Below are 14,610 nucleotides of genomic sequence, written 5' to 3'. Positions count from 1 at the left end.
ATATATACATATACATATATATCTTTGCCAGATCTGTCACTGTCCACTTTTTTTTCTATGTAATATTGTATTCATTATAAGCATTGTTATACTGAGTAATCATAACTGTAGCCTGTATCCAGACACAGAGCAGGACAGATGTCTTGTCATTTATTTAGAGGATCAGTCTGCCCATAATTGGTATTTCAGTTCATGTTTGAAAGTTCAATCACCCAACAGTTTCTTATGTTTCTGAGAATTCCAAGTATATATACAGACAGAAATTCACTGATCCGGATTCTCACATCAAATGTAGCAAGTAAAACTTGCATAGAGCACCCTATTCCAGTCCAATTAAATGGAAAAAAAATGTAGAAGAGAGTATGAGTTACTATTACAATATGAAGAAACCACAGGATTTAAATGTTGTTATCCTCATCCATCTTGTAAGATAGCTGTTATGCATGTATTTGTAAAACAAGTAAAAGATTTGTAATATGGTGTAGCTTGTTAATAGTAGTCAGATGCAGACAGTCCTGGATTTACTTCAGTAAAGAAAATACAATGCAGGCTAAATTTCAAAGATATCTTTTTTTCAACGCATTTTGGACTAAGCTTTGGAAGGAATGGAGCTTGTTCTGAAATCACAATGAAATAAAGTTTTCTTTAAAGTTTAGCTACACCAACTATACCAGTGAAACCTGCCGACAGGAGGAAGCTCCACGTTTGCACAGCCACCTTACAAGGTGTGGATAACCGTATTTAAATCCTGTTGTTGCTTCATACTGAGATTGTTACTCTTAGAAGCCCTTTTCCATGTACTCTCTCTATACATTTGTCAGAGGGCTTTGCTGGTGAAAGCTCTTCTTTACCTAAAGTGACACTAAACTCAGGAGATAAATCTTAAAAATACATTCAAGGACCGTAACTATTAACAAAAATGTATCTTATTTGTGTATCACTCAGCTGTAGATCCTCAAATCATCTCTGAATTGGTGCTGACACTGTCCTTCCTTCTGGAGAGTGACTACTTTTGTTCCCCATGGTCCCTGTGTGTGCTGTAAAGTAGCTACTGCTCCAAGCTTGCTCCTGTGATGGACTACAATCTCAATACAAATTAGTAAACTAAACATGAGAGTGTAGTCCATCCTGGGAGCGAGCTTGGAGTGGAGGCTACTTTACAACACACACAGGTACCAGGGGGAACAAAAGTAGCCACCCTCCAGAAGGAAGGATAGTTTTGGCTTCAATTCAGAGATGATTTGAGGATCTACAGCTGAGTGATACACAAATAAGATACATTTTTGTTATAAGTTTGTTATTATTATGTATTTGAATGCATTTTTAAGATTTTACTCCTAAATTTAGTGTCACTTTAAATATGTTCATACCTGCCCTGGCAAGAAAAAAGATGTTCCACTCTCCCTGTTGGATTCTTAACGTATTTTATGTAACATAGAATTTAATAGAAGGAGTGGGAACACCCTAATGTGGATGGAGGCACCCAAAACTCCACAATGGAGCTGTTAAAAATCATTGGGTGATTCAGCCCTACTGTACTGTCTCTACCTGTACTTGGAATGTGCATTTTGGATTGACTGAAATTTTAATAGAAGGGGCCATTATTTCTATCTATTTGGGGACAAAAACATGAATGTTAAACGTAATCCTGATTTCTGCATTACTCGGCATTGTTCAAAAACACCATGTTCTAGATTTACACTGACAAGATCACTATAATGCTGAACTCAAGGCAAACATCTAAAAATATATATGGAAGTTGTCTTCTGTTTCTGTTCATGCAGTCCTATGATCTACAAAGCCGTAAAAGTATAGCCACCCTGGTGACCTACTTTTCTTTGCTGAAGTTAAGCAACACAGCTAGACCACCTCCCTGTCCCCATCTTCTGACTGGACAGGAAAGCAACAGCGACAGACTACCGAGGTCATGTCTCTGCTCTCTACCCCTATCTGCATTTTCTTTGTTAGCACAAATAAATGCAGCATGCCTGACTGGTCCCAAATACTACCCCTCTCTCTCCTAGTTTCTAGTGTTAATGTATACAAGGAATTAAACTGAAATCAAGTCAAATTTATATATATAGATAGATAGATATAGATAGATATATCTATCTATCTATATGTATATATATATATATTTATCTATCTATCTATCTATTAGCATTATGTAAAATTTGTTTAATGGCAAAAAAAACCTTATCTGCACTCATTGGTGTTTTTTAATATCTGCCTGGAGTTCAGTTTTAAGTAATCTTGAATATACCTTGAAAAGCGAAAAACTAGATGGTATTACATTTTTTTTCTCTGCTGATGAAATTGAAACATTTCTATTAGCACTAAAGCGATCCACCAAAGATATTTAAATTAAATAATATAGCTGCTGTAGGATCATACATTGTAGCTGCATAGTACACTGTAATGTCTCATAGCTCCAATATGGTTTTCTGAAAGGATGTAATGTATATATCATGTAGTAAACAATGGACCATTGCTATTGCAATACTATTGCTAATAGCCAGTTAACTGTTGTATTTAGTGTTCCTGCTTTATTGTATTTTCTGCATAACATTTATTACTTTAAAGACATATTTATTTCTTAAGACTGCACTGTTTATTGAATTGCCTGTCTGCATCTTCACTATGTATGCTGTATTGTGTATTTTTATGAATGTTTTGTATTAAAATTTCATAATCCCAGTGTGAGTGCTATTGAATGGACTAATGGAGCACATATTCTTTGGTACAGAGGTCCAGCTGACAAGCTTTCATTTAGGACTTTACATCACAGGAGAACTATTTTTATTTGATGGAATAAAATTGAGGCTGTGCCCTGTTATTATCATCGGGAGTGCAATTATTTTCTAGTAATACAGACAGCCCAGAGTTTCTTTATATTCATAGATACATATTTGGATACTTTTGAAAATTATAGAACAGGTGAAGATTTCAATGAACAAGAATCCTCATGGAATACAGATACAGACAAAATAGTCATATAGGAAGATGTTAAAGTAGTATTAAACTCTCAAACTTTTTTTCAATAATGAATCCAGATTTTAAAAAAACATCCATTGCCCAGCAAAGTATTTCTTTCATTTTTGACAAAGCACTTATGTTTCTAAACAACTCCAACTCTCTCAGCTCTGCTTCCCTGAACTTCCTGTCCAGTACAAGATGACAAGGAACAGCTTTGTCTCCAGCAGCAATCCATCTACTAGCTTGGTGAAGGGAGGAAGGGGTAGTAGGGAGCAGGGGAGTGGTTTGCCTTGCTGTGCCTGCATGTTTGTGGAGACACACACAACTTACAAGGGTGGCTCCATATAACTATGTAAGGAAAAGGAGAGACCCAAAAACAGGATATCAGGACCAGTACTTAGGGGACCAGCTGATTCTGCAACTTTTATTTGCATGTTTGCATTGTTGTTTTGGATAGAGTGGGGAACAATTACATTTTTTTCAGGTTTCTATTTCTGTCTGTGTCCCCGCTAGAAAGGTGTTTCTTGCTCCTATGACACCTGTGCCAGAAATGGAGGAAGCAGCTGTCCCTGGGATAGAAAAGCTCAGAGAGGATAATAAAAAGATTGTCAAGCTCTACTCTATAACCCTTCCACACTATATGTGTTTTTGTTTATGCCTGTTTACCATTTGAAGATATTTCCCAGCACTCTCTGCCTTAAAGCAGACCTTTACCCATATCTTTAAAATAACAACAACCACACCTTTAGAAATGCTCAGTAATGACAATCTATAAACACATATGTCTAGATAATTGCAGGCTTTGCATTCTTTGCATACCTTATTTCCCATGTTTTCCAGTCTTCTGACAGTGACCATGTTTATTAAGGGCAGATTACTAGCTCTGCTTTTACTTCCTGGGTTTCTGGCACATGTGACTAGACATGTGACTAGGACATGTGACCATGCATATCAGCTCAGGGGAGGAAAATGCCTTTCCCTGAGATCTCATGAGATTACAGATGAGATTTCCCACCAATGCTCTGCTGGCGACAAGGCAATCCCAGTCTACATTGCTTTGCCAAACTCAAGTCATGTTGCCCTTTTTAAAGCAGGAAGTGAATGCTCTGCAAGTGTAAGTATTTCAAAATCACAGCATTTTACACCTGACATGTCTATGTTATTATTAGGCATCATACACAGAGGAATGCACTGGAAGAATTAGATTTTTGAGGGTAAAGGTCTGCTTTAAGAGGAAATCAGGGGCCCCCAATAGGAATACAGGTATTAAAAACACTATATCAGAGACTCCAACCCCAACCCATTCTATCCAAAACAGGAAAAAAACATTTTGGCTGGTTTTGAGTTTTGAAACTGGACACACTAAACAATATAATACAGAAGATTCTAAAAAAAGGACAGTCATTTGGCATTCTGGCAATACAGGACCGAGTTGAAAGAAGGAGTACTTGAAAGCCAGTGAAGAAGACAAAATTACAAAGATCTCTGTTGTAGCCAAAACAAAGTGAGAACAATGAAGTCAATCAATTTAAATGTCCTTTTAGTCTTTCAGAGAAGTGTAGAAATGTCAAGGCCTACCTGCTCAAATATTCAAGATAGAAATTCACTCAATGTACTGTGTAAAATAAATATCAGTTTAAAAAAAAAAATGAGATAACATATAAAAATAATTAACATTAGAAAAAAATAGTTTCTTGTAAAAGGATGAATTCATCACAAAGAGAAACAATGGTTTCTCTGCTTTAGATGAGGCAGGTTTCTATCCATCACGTGGTCCTAGCACCAGGTTATCATCAGGAATTAGCATAAAATGCAAAAAAAATTTGCATTTGGGAAAAATTTGCTGGTGCCTGGGATAAATGCAGGATGAAGTACACCACTGGAGCTGGCGGTGCCATCCCTTTTACTGCACCTTTCTGATAGTGACAGTACAGTCACTTCTCCACCCTTCTACTCAATGGCCTCATCCAACGACACCTCTGAACCACCAGTACCCTGCAAGTGTCAAAGAGCCTATACAATAGCCCAGGCAAAATGTTATAACACGGTTTTGTCACACAGCTGATATGCCTGCAAGACAGGAGCCACACTTGACCAGAGACCCTGGCAGCTTGTTCCAGGAAAGGTCATGCCTTTCCAATCTGCTAGCCACCCTTTGGTAGTGAAACACACGAACAATGTCTGGCACATGTTCTGAGCAGTAGTTGCTGGTCAGGGACCCTAGCTTCCAGGGTGTTTTCAGTAGGCCAGAAAAGTGTACGGCTACTTTAGGTGGTCCTACCCAGCAAGTATTCGCCTGGCTGAAATGTAGTGGCAACATAAGCTGTCTGACAACTTCCTGATATGCTCTACATCCACGCCCTGGAACTTGATGTTGGCCATGCTGCAGTGGCCAATAACAATTATTTGTGCAAGTTAAGTATTAATACAGGCTTTAGGGAGCTGGGGTTCTTTTCACCACATTAGTGGCTCTTGATTCAAGCCACGTGGACTATCTTGTCACCATTAGAAGAGTCTTAGGGGGTGATTTACTAACCTAAACACACGCACTAGGTGCGTGTGATTTTTACACAGCAAAACGTATTTATCAACCAAAAAGTCTCTAAAAGCATATTTCCACTTATGCCATATATGGAAAAATCATGCACATGATGCATATATAATGCTGCTTCACAGTTTAGACAAAAATGGTTAGCTCATGCATTTACATTCCTGCATTCATCAACACAAGCAACACAACATAGAGCTAATTTACACAACATCACCTTGTAATTCATGCAGGGCTTTGCACAACACACCTGCTGGGTGTGTACACACTACAAAGGTGTCTAGATTCCACCAATAGATCATGCTGGGAGGGAACACACTACAGAGGTGTATACTTGTTCGTGGCGTGTTTATAAGGTTAGTAAATCAACCCCTTAGTGTTATTAGCAATGAGGCAGGAAAAATCAATACAACCCCTGTGATGTTCCTGCTGGAGAACAAACTGCATATTGTAATATACTGAGCATTGGAGGCATAGCACCACGAGGAAATGAAGGATTTTCTTCTATCTCACAGCCAGCAGGATCCTTTGTCCAATGCCCCCATCCCTGTCACGCAGAGGCAGCAGGATGCAGAGGAGGAGTACAAGGAGGAGGGTTGGTGTGCTGGCGGTAAAGAGCAGGAGGAGGGTTGGGGTGCTGGTGGTGAAATCTAAGGGAAAAACTATGCCACCATCCAAAAGTGAGCACAAATTTCCCCACTCTGAAGATGTGCAGCAAAGAAACAGTTTTCTGCATTTCCTGATGGTAACTGGATCCACCACCCTTTAGGTATAGGGGAAGAAAGAACATCAAATGAGAAAATGCTGGCCTCCCTCCAACAAGGTGGCCTTGGTTTCACACTAGTGACTGAACAGTTAAAGCTGCCTTTTGTGTGTGGCATGTCACCACACACTTCTGCATAACAGTGGGGTGCTCCAAAGCATTATGTCCCCCCATCCTAGATGCCATGACATCTAGTAAATCCTCTTTATTAAAAAAAACTAGGTCTGCCAGGCTTAAAGTGAGAGTCAGAGGTTCTGCACAGTAGTAGCTTTTAGATTTTTTAAACATATATGAACATTTTAATGTTAATGTCCTAGGCTTAACCAGCACCTTATCCCTATTTAAACAATATGTTCCTTGCAAGCTAAGGCTGTCAGCTCAGCCACTGGCCTTGCAGAGGTGATAATGGCAAGAAGGAGTTATTTTGGAGATATTTGCACGTGTTCTCTGATGTATCCTTGGTCTCTTCTGACCATTTGGAGGAAGAAAATTGGAAGCATATTGCAAAAGGTGGACACAGATTCCAAATGAGTTGGAAGTCTTACTCAAATAACTCAATAAAAAAGAACAGTAAATAATAATTAAAACATACAATAGAATTGTAAAGCAGATCAATGAGAAATGTTTTTTTATTGAAGCAATCAAATTTAAAGTATGTTTATCTGTATTGAACTGAAACAGAAAATAGCCGACATAGACAGTGGATGCACAGCATGTTAGCAGCTTTATTAAGCTGGAATTTCAAAGGGAGAGGCAAGACATGTTTTAACAAGAAATATAAATCAGAGTTTATTGTTTCCCAAACAATAGCCCTAAATATTTTGCATTCAATGCTAAATACATAAGAAGATTTATTAGATCCTAATTTAAGAGGGAGAGATGAGGCAGGTTTTATTCTGAAATAAAAGTTTGAGTGTTTATCTCAGGTGTATTTAAGCGACAGCAGAGTTTAATCTCCCATATATTTATGGCTACCAAACAAACTGTTACCAAATCTTGGAAAACCCCCATGCTCAGTGATCTAAAAGTCAAAAACTGTACCACTGACGTGATGGTCAACGAGCAGTTAACTGCACTCTTGATGGACTCTCATGTCAAATTTGAGAAGGTCTGGGGAGCATGGATCTCATACACAGGCCCACGACATTTTGACCCAACTCAATTAACTGTCTAATTGGCCCATACCAATTATGCAGCATGAGCTCGCTGGACCTACATGAGCCTGCACTTGCTTTATACTTTTCTTTTCCATTTTAATCTTTACTTAGCCTTACCTAGCCCTATCACCCTCCTGTGTTAATCCCCTACCCCTTCCTCCAGTTCAATTAAAATACAGGTGAAACTTGAATAATTAGAATATCGTGCAAAGTTCATTTATTTCACTAATGCAATTTAAAAGGTGAAACTAATATATGAGATAGACTCATTACATGCAAAGCAAGATAATTCAAGCTGTGATTTGTCATAATTGTGATGAATATGGCTTACAGCTCATGAAAACCCCAAGAACCCCAAATCCACAACCTCAGAAAATTAGATTATTACATGCAATCAATAAAACAAGGATTGTACATAGAACAATATCGGACCTCTGAAAAGTACAAGCATGCATATGTACTCAGTACTTGGTTTGGGCCCCTTTTTCAGCACTTACTGCAATTACTTTTGCACGATGTTCTAATTATTCGAGTTTCACCTGTATATATAGCCCCTGACTATTGGGATTAGCCTCCCATGGGTCAGGCAAATATTACCTGTAGGACCAGATCCAAGGCCCCTCATAATTGTGGCCATGTTTGAAACTTGTGCAATCGTTAGACCGATTGGGATATCTGTATTATACATGGGACCATCTCATTTGTTCGTTAGGTCTCAATCTCAATGTAATTTGTTCTGTACGAATTAATATGGCTGCTGCGTCAGCTACGTTTTATAATGTATTCCTGCACTCTGTTATTGTTCCTTATACGAAAAAACCCAATACAAATTTTGTGAGTAAAAAAGTTTGAGTGTTTTATTTCAGTGAATACAACCAGGAATATTGTACAGCCTCAATGAACAATATTTAAGCAGTAGCAGGCATGTTTTGATTTGAAGCTTACTTTTGTTTTGCAGAAGTTAATCCTGAAATTTTGTATACAGTAGATTACATTTTCTGAATAAAATACCAGCCAGGTTTTAATCAAGAAATCAAAATTACAGTGTATTGATGTATTTCACAGAAAAAAGCCAGGCACTGTACAGACTTGATGTATAATTTAGTAGCCTGCATTTTCAAAGGGAGAGGCCAGGCAGAGTTTATTATGAAATAAAAATTAGCGCATACTGTTCAAGCCATTGCCAGTGGCCCAACCTAATGACCCTATAGTCCACTGAGTCCACTCCTAACTTCAAACAGTGGATTATATGGCTTATGTGCATTTTTCATTGGCAGATGCTGAACCTGTTTACCCACTTCTAGCTACATGTGCGGAACCCTGCCTCTTCCTTTAGGACTGCCTGACAATATGGACACAGGGGATTGCCTAGCATTATTAGCATCTAGTTTTCTTAGCAGCTACTTTAGTTGTGAGCCGTGTTGGAGTATGACTGTTCAGAATATTCCTGAGTTGAGCAGAAAAGAAAGACACCCCAAACACCTGCATCACACCGTAGACTCCAAAGGTTCTAAGAATTATATAAAAGGGTTAAAATTATAAATAGTACACTAATCTGTACTGCACAAGTATGTAGTGATGTGCTCCAAACAAAGGGCAGCCTTGCCTGGGTTAAAAACAAGTTCACACTGCTGAACCCCCCCAAAAAACGACCCTAGCAAATTATATTAAAATAAAATATAACTTCCTCAAAATAATAAAACTCAGGACAAAAAACCTATCCTAACACACTAAATCTCAACTCTGAAACACAAGTCTTTTTTGAGGGGTTACTTAACTGAAATTAAAAAAGATAAATATGAAAACGTCCAAGGCTTCTGGGAACTCTGACTGTGATAGGGAGGGGGTGGGAACATAAGAAGACCCCCTATGATTAGCCCTTCTAAACCACAGACAACAGTTCAGTGGCCAGAAAGTGCACTGTGGGCAATTAGTTGCTATAGACACGAACATACATATAAAAAGCTTACAATCTACTTCATAGCAGAACTCTGGTGTTTTGAAATCTCATGAATATGTACCTTTTTTCTTGGGGTCTTTCGGACAGTCACATAATTTCTTTGGGTCTTCTTTCTCTTCTCTCTATGGCAATGATGGGCTTTCTTCAATACTGCAGAGAGTGGCATTTGTTGTAATGATGTCAGCAACATCCTATACAGTATTGCACTGTGAGAGCATGTTCCATGACAGCCTGGGTTCACAGAAACAGTGGCAGAGCAGGGTTTCTCTGGACTACAGCACTGACAAGGCGCCTAATGAAGAAAGCTGCATTTTTTTAGTGTTAAGACACTTGCTCAAGATATTGAAAAAAATAACATCTGCCCTAAAAGAAACTTGTAGTGTGAGGGGGCTAGAAGTTGCCATTGCTTGCCTCTTCTGGATATACAAGTTGCTTGACTATCATGCTGTTTCAATGGCTTCAGTACTTTCTAAGGCACTGACCTGATACAAGTATGCAGATCAAAGAGTTCTAGCTTCCCTCTGACTTGATGATTGGCCCAGATCATTGACTCAAGAAGTAATAAGGACAGAGACAGCCAGGTAACAAGCATTTTCAGAAGAAAGTCAACAGTGACAGTCCCTCCTGTTTCTCTCACTACAAGTTTCCTTAAAGAAATCATATCTGCCAACATCGGTACAGAACAGTGTAGAACATTCTTTAAAAAAAGTTATCTTTAAATAAGTGGAAGATAGAGGTTATCTGTGTGACATTGAGTTAATGGATTGTAGAGAAGATGCACTTTGATGTTCCATCAATGAGGCGTGTGATTGCTTTGGTGAATGGCATAAGTCTGCGCTGTAAAATAAGCCGTGAAACAAGATACATTGAAGAAAAGAAATTTGTTTTTTAAAATCTGCCGTTCCTATAAACGAGTCTGCTCATCATTTTAGCAGTATGCCATGCATAAAGATGGGTTATCTTCCATTAATATTACAGGACAATATCACTATATCTATCGTTTCACAACATTTCATATTACTGGAAAATTCCGTTAATTTACTGTGCATGGAATAATGGAGCTGAGTGAATGCAGAAATTGATTTTGTTAGAAGCATGGGTAAACTACATTGCAAGTGTTTTGCTAAAAATATAAATTGCTTTTGTTTTTAAAGTGACTCTGTTGCTAAAATGAAATGTTTAATAACAGATCTTGTTATAAAGAAAACATACTTACCTATCCAGCTGCCTGTGCTACTGAATGCTGCTCTAATCCAGAGAAACTCAGTGGTTCCTCCTGCCAGTTTTTACATCGAGACATATATTATATAGTAGTAAGCTGAAAGTCCACAGGAGGAGCCATAAAACTCAGTAAAAAAAAAAGATTAAAGTTAAAAAAGCAGAAATATAAAAAACATTTAGGGAGTGATTTATAAGCTGCATTAATGTCACTATGTTTAGCCAAGAAGCATATGAATGTCCATTGCTCCTCAGCTCCATGTAATGGCCATAATGCACCGTGAATCTTGTTCGCATAGCTGTTTGCTATGCGGTTTGAGTTGTGGTTAGTTGTTTTTAATCTGTAATTATGCCCACTGAGGAAACAGAGATTGCGGCATTAGTGTTTCTGTAGAAGCTTTCTTTTTTTTTCTAAACATTTTTATTGATTCACATCAAGGAGTAATAATAATGCAGAGCTTTTTAGTACAGAGGTGCACATTACATAATATAATGTATTTTACCAAGGTAAACAGCATGCAAGAAAGGCACTGTTATTACATACGGGGTCAATTAAAGATCTGCAGTAGAAAGTAAAACATAAACAAAAACAAAAACAAGTTTCATACATGTCATAGCCGTTTACATATAAAATCTGTGGACAGAGTACAACGATATTGCTCAATGTTGTCATGGGTCTAGATTATGGCAGATCTAACGGCCAAGAAGGATTGCCTCCGATCTATTATGATTACGTCCTGAGAGATGTGGCTGGACCCAGCGTCCCTCTTCCAGAGATCATAGGAGAAATAGCGACAAAAGGAAGAACAAAATTAAAAAGTATAAATAAAAATAAAAGACACAAGACAGTGCCCAGTCGTTATGATGTTTCTAGATTTGTCAAAATACAGTAAGTACTAAATTGGAAGGGAGACAAGAGACTTTTCTGGGCAGAAGGTGGGAGGACAAATTCAATGAATGGCAACCATCTGGCAAGGAAGGTAGACGCTTTCTATTGGAGGTGCATTGCTGCGTTTTACAAGGTTCTTTAACTGGCTAGTCTCCTAGAAAGGATTTTGCCAGGACAGGAGGGAATTAAGATTTACTTTTCAATGGGGTTAGAGGGCTGCAGCATGAAGAGATGTTGTGTTTGCTAACAATTGTATGAAATGTTTTCAGAGAGTGGCCTATTGTTAATGTGTTTCTGAGATATGGGGAATAGAAATCCAGGGGACTTGTGGGAGAGTAGAAATGTTGTCCCCTAGACAAAACCAATTTATATCAGTTGAATGGCAGTTTTAATCACCCGGTGATACCTTTCAAAGCCTTGAACTCTTAACCCTTATTGGGATTGTAATTTATCAGGCGTTCGTGATCGCTCAGTTCTCGATCTCGATCAGTTCTCTATCTCGATCAGTTCTCGATCTATAGAGCCGACATGTGACAGCTGCAGTGTCACACATCAGCTCTAATTATAGGGATGAGTGTATTTCACTCTCCCCATAATTCTCCTTTAGTTCAAGGGTTCCTCTGGAGTGAAAAGGTGGAGAAAGGCTCAAATAGTCTATATATCAGCAATAAATCTTTGCTCCATTGAGCCTTAAGCAGCAGGGACATCCTTGTGTATAATATCAAGGTATACCATGCCACAATTATGTAATCACACTGCACAGACTTGACAGTGTCAGGGGCTTTTGCCCATCAGGTGTGCCCATACATATTTTAATTTGGCCATGTCACAAGTTGAACAGTAGGGGTGTCAGGCTTTGGTAGTTATGTTAGTCTAAGTTCCGGGAATGGTTGGCCTAAGTAAGGGGGTAACATACATGGATACATGATTAAATAAATGATTTAAATGTCCATTTTACTTCCATTCTAGTATCATTTTGGAAAACTGCTCTAGAATACATATGACACCTGTTGATCCAATACTGTCCTTAGCACTTCTTAATTATACACATGAGAAAATACACATGAAACCCCATATTTGTACATTACATTATTAGAGAACAATTGCTATTACTTGCAATTCCTTTCTTCAAAATTTCAAATGTATCTTGAGTCATTTTTTTAATGTTTTGAATGGTCTGAGCACGGGTTAGAACAACTACCAGGTTTTTACTGTTGCCTGTGTCCCCCAATGTAGACATTTACATTCTTTATTTGTACTGGTGACTATTGTTATAGGGACAGAAAGTGACGACAAGTTTTATATTTTACAGTTGTCACCTGAACAGAAGGTAACAGAAAATCTTTCAGTGGGGACACCTGTTTCGTTGACAACTGTCCAACTCATGTTGAAGATATTTTCTCTCACTTCTTGTTGTGCCTCCAGGACAAAAATAAAGTAAAACATGTAAAAATGTAAATCTACAATATAACTAATAATGCAACTTAAGTTGCTCCATTGGTTGTAATCTATATGCTAAATTTCTAATTTCATCCAGTTTATAGAAGAACTCCAGGCAAAACATTTATTAACTCTTGCAGTGGGGCCACCCCAGCACTGCTTGCTTTTGTCTAGGTGATAAAAAAAGTTATACCCACCCAAACCACCAAGCCAGCTGCTTGCTGCTTAAGTCTCTGAAGCCTGTTGACTCCTCTGCTGCAGCATTGGCATTTTCCTCGGCATCCTCACGTCCATACACAGTGTATAGAATGTGATGATTAATGGGACTGTTGAAGTGGAGGGGGAGAGTGATTCCAGAGAACAGTCTAAGAGCAAGCCAGCTTCGCGGTTCAAGTGGGCATAACTTTTTTTTAAGCACCTAGACAAAAATAAACAGTTAACTCTTGCAGTGCGGGGGTAGCCCCACTGCAAGGATTAATACAAATGTTGCCTGGATTCTTCTTTAAATTGGATGTGTCACAGCTACTGTGTACAAAGGGCAACCTGATGATGCAGTGGACTAAAAAAACAGGCCGCCACGTTGTTACCTCAAAAGGCCATAAAAGTATCAGGATCCTGTAAAAAAAAAAATCATAAAGGCAAACATTGAAATCAAAAGACAGATTGCTACAGACAGAGAGATAGCCCCTCCCAGAAATTCTTTAAAGGGTAAATCAAGCTTTTGAAAAAAAATACATGCATTTTCATAAAGAAAAAAAATGCATTTATTATTTTTTCTGCATAGGAGCCAGTAAAGCATTGCAACTGACCATACAGTTCACAGAGAAATCTCACCTCTCCAATTCTCCGGCTGCATCCCCAGCACAAAGATCCCACAGGTGCAGGCAAAACAAGTGCGTGTTCACCTCTATGATTAAGCCTGATCAGTGAAACGTGCAAGAGGACACTTGTTGTATTGGGGAGCATGTCTGTGGTATGCACTTTTGTATTACAAATAAATATTGGATTTATTATTTGAAGATCCGATGGTGTGTGGCTATCTTTTGAGCTGAGCATGATCTGACCATGTTTTATGGTACACCCTGAATATGGGTGTAACATGAAACATAGTCAGAAAGGTAGACTTAGCCTTTAACCACTCGAGTACTAGCCTGTACTGTATATCTCTTTAGAAGGATAGCATATAATCTGTAAAATTAATTGAATGTGCATGGGTTGGAGTAGTACATGCTTCCATAACGAGGGCTAAAGGAAAGCATCCTGAAAGCTCAGCCAGGCTGAGATATGCAACTTACATACATTTTTTTAAGTTGGACATTTTGCCAATCGTATTATCTTTGGACATCGCTTATTTCTTATGGAACCATCCCTTTAGTAGAAATTGCACTTGTTAAAGTGCATTGGAATTCAGCTTATTGCCAAACAGAAATTTCCTTATGGGAGAAACTATGGCCCCCTACTTTCCTCCTTCGAGAATGATCTTAGAGATTGGCATAGAATCACTTTAACATGGCTAGACAAGATAAACATAATAAAAAGGAACATTCTGCCAATAATTTTATTCCTCCTCCAGATGTTCCCAATTCCACATCCTAAAACTTTCTGTATCCAACAGAGAAGATGTTTTAAGCTTTATTTCGAAGTGCACAAAACCTAGAC

Source organism: Nanorana parkeri, unplaced genomic scaffold, assembly GCF_000935625.1.
Source record: "Nanorana parkeri isolate BGI_ZX_2015 unplaced genomic scaffold, ASM93562v1 scaffold51, whole genome shotgun sequence".
In the NCBI taxonomy this organism is placed as follows: Eukaryota; Metazoa; Chordata; class Amphibia; order Anura; family Dicroglossidae; genus Nanorana; species Nanorana parkeri.
This window is presented reverse-complemented; position numbering follows the sequence as displayed.